Genomic DNA, 6528 nt, shown 5'->3' on the forward strand with positions numbered 1-6528 from the left:
CCCCTTTGAATTCAAATGGATTTGATTAGAAGGCACAGCTACAAAAGGTCTTATATGGGTCCTCCCCATTTGAAAAATCCTCATTTCTCCACGCCTCGTCGACTGAATGCAAAACCTGAAGAGAAAAACGTTGAAATAAAGCACAAAGCCTACGCAGAACTCCACCTCGCGCCCTCCCTTCCCGCCTAACTGAAGAAAACACAACGTCTCCCACCCTTAACCATCGCCCGCTGCCCAATCACAAAGGCAGATGCAGCTTCGCGTCAGAGCAGGCTACTACAGGCTCACCAATTGGAGCGCTGGGGATGGCTGAGCTTCAAAGCAAAATGCACGCGAAAAACGTTTGCAAGAACATCAGAAAAGAGACACGCGCTACTTTTGTAATTGCTGAGAGGCACCTCCGAGCAAGATTTTTAAATATAAATGCACACACGCGGCAACATTTTTAAATAAATGCACACATGCTGCAAAAAAAAATTTCTAAAAATGCACACGCTGCAAGTTTTTTTTTTAAATAAATGCACACACGCTGCCCGCGGTGGCCCTTTGCACAATTCCAGCTGCCAGGTGGAAAGGCACCTTAATTATTGCCTTTCAGGGAAGGAGAGGAATAGCTGCAGCCAAGCGGATTCGTTGCAACCCGTGGGAGCTCGTGTACGGGAGGTCACGGCGTGCTACAAAGAGCAAACGGTGAATAAAGATTTTTTTTTTTATGCAAGAGCTTGTAGGGCTGCCTCGATTCACTGCAAAAAAATCCCCCTTGCCTTCCAACATCAAGAAATCGGATTTTCCCCTTCAATCAAGGATTGATCGCTCTGTTGATTGCTCTGCCCTTTTATTCTCCAGCCAATCATCGAGCGGGGCTTTCTAAAAGCAGGGAGAGAGGCGGGAGCAGCGCCTTTTTTTTTTTTTTAGCTTAGGTGACGCGTTGCTATCTCCAGATTGGAAAATTCCTGGAGATTTGGGAGGTGGAGCCTGGAGAAAGTGGGGTTCGGGGAGGGGAGATACCTCAGCGGGCGTAGTGCCATAGATTTCACCCTCCAAAGCAGCCATTTTCTCTAAGGGAACTGATCTTCCCAGCCTGGAGATCAGTTGTAATTCTGGAAGAACTTCAGCCACCCCCAGGAAAGAATAGAAATCCAATGTGGGGGAAATTGGAGGGTTTGGAAGGGGGTTTACTGGGTTAAAGAGATTTGGCTGCTAACAGCATAACTCTCTTTTCTGCATGTATGCACAGCATTTTGTTTTTTGTATGTGTTGCAAAAAAGAGCAAGGTTCGTGACCTGGTGGTTTGCTCGGTAATTTACACCAAAACTTGGAGAACTTTAAAGAGGAAACACTTTTATTTCATGAAATGAGGTCAGAGTTTCAACAAGTAAAAAAAAATCTGAGCCCACCCAGAGTTGTTCAGTAGTACTGTTTGCATTTGTAGACGTTCTTCTCACTGGGTCCCATCATGCATGGTCACTAGCCTCCAGGTTGAAGGCTTGGAAGATCTCTGGAATTACAACTGATTGCCAGATAACAGAGATACGTTTTCCTGGAGAAAATGGCAGCTAAGGAGGGTTGGCCATATGGCATCACGTCCCTGCTATGCTCTCAGCACTCCCCAGGCACCATCTCCAAATCTCCAGGAATTTCTTAAATGAGGTGGCGTCCCCTAAAGCAGATTACAAACTCATTTGTGCAGGCCCCATTTTGCATTCTTTTATATTCTTAGTGCAAAGAGCAAAGGGTGCCTTGAAGGTATCAAACTAGAAGGTTCAAAATCTTATAAAGATTAAAAGGGAATTCTGTGTGGATGAAATAGAACTCCCAGGTTCAGTGGTAGTATACCTCAGAATACCAGTTGTTAGGCCCAGATACTAGGGGAAGGCAGTAGTCTCTCAGTAGTTTACCTGAGGCATCCTGCTAGCCTCTGCGGAAACAGAACTCTAGATTTGGAACTAATCTGTATAAACTTGAAGATGAATCTATGATAATCTAGGATCGATGGGATCTTGCTCCCCATAATTGAGTTAAAAAAACAACCTATATCTACACGAGATTTTTCCATTTCCCTGTCACTGCTGTTACAAATGCAGAGACATTTATTTGCACTAGAAATGAAGCATCCATGTGAACTTTTATGTGCATTTTCATTAGTCAGCCGCAATTTCCCATACATTTTCATCCTGACATGTCTTTGGAGGGCTGACTCTTTTAAAAATCATTAACTGTGCATCTCTTCCCAACAATCCTGCTAGTTTACCACTTGCCCTGCTTGCTGCTTTAGCTGCTGAGAACGCCCCTCCCCGCAAAGCGGACGTGTAATATAAACCAAATACTGCCTTATATGCAACAATTATGTAATAATGGAAGAGGAAATGTCAATATGGTCCTGTCATAAGAGGCAGGTCTGGGACCTCTCTTTTCAAAGCTTCCATTTCCTTCATACACACTCAGCCTAACCTACCTCACAGGGTTGTTGTGGGGATAAATGATGAAGCCAGGGTCTCCCTGCAGCACTTGGTAATACTGCACAATGTGGCTTCTGTTTTTAACCTTATGCATCAACTAAAATTAATCTTCAGCACTCTTAATACAAGGACTCAGGGCTTTTTTCTGGGGGGGACGCATACCCCTAAATATTTTGTGAATCTAACAGGAGAAAGTAAAAATTTTAAAAAGTTGGAATTCCCGCTAATCCAACTCCAAACGTATTATGGATATTTATGTGATTTGTTAAGTTTTATGTAGCGTATGTTGGCAACAAAGATGTTTAGTTATATTTAAACTCGCTAGGAGCACTGTTCGTCTTACAAAAAATGGAATGTCTTTGAGCATCGAACACGCCACCAAGATCGTTGGCATAATTGGTGATCGTTAGGGTGCAAACAAATACAAACAAGTCTTCTCTAAGCCACTTGGAGCGCTGGTAGTTGGAATCTAGCTCGGTGATTGGTCAGTCTTGTTGCTACCCCCGATGGCAGCAACCAATTTGTGTATGTTTTGCGCAATTTTCCCGTTTTTTTTTTCTATTTGAACTATAAAATGGTGATTTTCTTGAGTCCCCCTAAACATTTTTTTTAGAAAAAAATCACTGCAAGGACTTTTACATCCTTCTTTTGCTTTTGGACTTTAAATGGCTCTGCATTGGGTTTAATAACACATACCTCAGAACCTGAATTTCTCCATGATACTACTTGGGATCCATCCAGTACCACAGGCTTACTGTCATCAGGATCCATGCCTGTCACACACACTCTGGCATGTCCTGTGCTTGAAATGGCAGTTGGCCCCTCTAAGCCTTGGTTCTGCACAGAAGCCTCCCGACGTTCTAAGCCTTCGGTGGTGATTGGTGTTAACTGTTGAGGGCAGGCTGCGCTTGTTTAATAACATTCACTTCTTTTTTTAAGTCAAAAGAGTTTATTGCCTATAGCCATAGGCCGTCACAATTGACCAAACATTGACTAATAAACAATTAAGTCCCTTATCACAGTTTATATAGGTTACTAAAAAATAATTAAAACAATACAGTATGCCAAACTATCCCAGGAGTCACGAAACAGCCTCATTCAGTACCACCTTAGATCTTATCTTTTTGGCTGCGATGCAAACTGAGAGACTCTATAGGACACATGATTATCAGTGTCAGATAACAAAAACACAATCTTCTCGATTTCAGAGTGTGTGTTTCTTACCGCCAACGTTAATGTCCTAGCAAAACCAGTACCAGACCTTGCTGAGAGCATGAATCCCAATCTTAGGAGGCTCAAACGGTCCGGGAAACTACATTGCATCATATCCAATACCTTGTCATCCCTGGAAGTGAGTAGACTGAGATCATCTCTTTTACAAAACACCACAGATGTGATTAAAATCTTTGATGAAATTAATTCCCAGCTTAAACCTGTTTTAACAAGCAACAGGCCTATGAAGTCTAACATTCACTTCTTTTGGTTTTATAGGTGATTTATTCATTTTGGGATATTTGTACCACGTGTCCTGTTTCACCACACTGGTGACATTTTTTTCATGATCCTTCCTCTCTGCCTTGAGGTGTTTCTCTGGCTCTTTTGTGTGATGTTTGTCCTGTATGATGTTTTTTAAGCAAGCAAGGTTCTTTATGTGGCTTTTCAAATACTTTTCCAAGGAGATTTTTTCTTCTTCCTGGTCCTCTCCTTATCAACAATAACTTATCCATAATCTCAGCAGCTTTCGCTACTGTTCCTGGCTTTTTATCTTGCACCTGCCTGACAGGGAGGGCGGTCTAGAAGTGTAATAAAAAAATTATTATTCTGTAGGTATGATTTTATAGAACTGTTCCAGTCTTATAAGATTGAGAATATCTTGCCAGCTCTCAGCTTTCTCTAGCCATTGTTTTAGTAACATTCTAGATAATAGCCTACTTGAGCATGTCTCCTCAGTTTTTTTGCTTAATCTTCTAAACTCCTTCCTACTATGTTCTGGGGGGCTTTCTTTTTAAAGGCATCATAATCATTTACCTCTAAGTTAACCCTCTTTTGAAATCTGGGAATTCTTTTAATATCTACTCTCAGGTAGTTGTCTTCTTGACCCCTAGAGGCTGGATTAACTCCTCCCTGTTCAATCACTCTTAATTTAAGCTAATGAATTTGTATTGTTGGCTCTTTTTCAAGTCTGATCTTTTCCCGTTTATTTTATTCGATTTATATTCCGCCCTCCCCACATCAGCAGGCACAGGGCAGATCAGTTCTATTATCTTGTTGCCTTTTGCATTCCTCCATTTCTTGTTGCCTCATGGTTAATTCAAATACACTTTCTTTTTATTCAGCTTCCAGTTTGGCTAAGGCAAATTCTCTCACTGGAACGTTTGATCCTTTTTCTTTGACCGGTGGATCGTGTGCCCAAACACTACTTTTAACCCACCCACCCCCCATTTGCCATGCAGCACTTGGTAAAGCAAGGCTAGACCTCCCTTGGATACACGGGACTAGTTTTGGAGCTCTATGGATCTTGGTCCTGCCTGGAGCAAGTATTCTTTTGGGGCCTTCTTTCAAGAGGGCACTAGGTCCTACAGGGTGCTGATAACCATTCTTTTGATCATCCCACCCTGGGGTTGCCATGAAAAGTGCGTGCAATAAAAAGTGCACACACACAAGGATATCACATTCCAGTCATGCCGCACACACTTCTCTGTACCTCTGTGCACAAAACATTCTAGTTACCCCATCAGCAGTTCCGTATTCCGTCTCTACACCATCCCCACGTAAAGGGAATAGGTAACTTTGCTGTAAGCCTAAGGGGTCTTTTTATTTTTAAAGCCCTGTTGCTGTTTTAAATATTTGCTGATAGCCACTATGCCACATTACTAGTTGTTAGCAATCCCAAAAATTCTCTCTTGGGATGGTGCGCCTGCATGTAGGTGGCAATCTAAATTCCCTTGAACTCTTTAGCTGCACCACAGAAGAGACGATCAGAATCTACTGTAAACTTGCTAAGCAGTTGAACATCTGAAAGGGCTATTTTTGTGGAATTTACAAGGAATTGGTAGATGGACCAATGGACAATAAAGTTCTCAGCATCCACCAATTGTTCTGACAGGTTCTGAAAGCTCACTGGACCTCCAAGCACATGAGCAAAAGGGTCATTCTAGGCAGCTACGTCAGTAGCTCTAAAATTTACAAACATATGACGCTTTCTTATACAGTGTCAAGTTGTTGGTCTGTTCTTTGTCTATCCTTCAGACTTCCAATCTCTGAAAGCCACCAAGCAACAACAGTTATCTCAATAAATAAATCTGTACAATAAATAAGCAAACATATGTTGTGTAGACTGAGTATGTCTTGATTATACATGTGTACCTATTTTTCAAATGTATGTAGATGCTGTTGTGATTTTAAAAAAATACAAATTCATTTAAAATCATTAGTGAATTCATGGTAACTTTTTGTCATTTTGTTATTCTCAGTCAGTGGATACTATAGTACAACTACTATCATGTGGGACTCTGCAAAATTAAAAGGTCCTCATACTCAAAAAGGAAACCACTGAACTAGACAATTACTAGATGGTATTACCTTCCCTCCTAGAACAAGTTGGGGACCTGCAAGGTCTTGAGGAGGACATCTCATTTTCCCCATATCCCTATTTTTTTCTTTCCCTCCCACAGCAACCTCTGTAGTCTTTCCCCCTTTCCAGCTTCCTATCTGCAGCCAAAGTACCTTTAGTTGCCCCTCTCAATCTTCAGTTTTCCCTCCCCTCCCATCCACAACCTCTCCCCCAAGGAAGCCTAGCTAAGTACTGGCCACCAGGCCCAAATCCTCCTTTATCTTTTCCAGAGCTGTTTTGGCATTCCAAACCATTCCTGCTCTCCTCCTTCCACAGCTTTGTTGTACATGAGAAACCAAAGCTTAGAAGGTCCAGCACTATTCTGGTTACCTAGCAACCTCCAATGTAGCCACTGAAACTCAGCAGACATCCTTTTCATAAAGTTATAGGTGTTGATTCTATTATTTTGGGGAGTTTTCATCCCCTGATTTTTGTTGTTGTTGTTCTGAAACTGGA

This window comes from Eublepharis macularius, chromosome 11, assembly GCF_028583425.1.
Source record: "Eublepharis macularius isolate TG4126 chromosome 11, MPM_Emac_v1.0, whole genome shotgun sequence".
Lineage (NCBI taxonomy): Eukaryota > Metazoa > Chordata > Lepidosauria > Squamata > Eublepharidae > Eublepharis > Eublepharis macularius.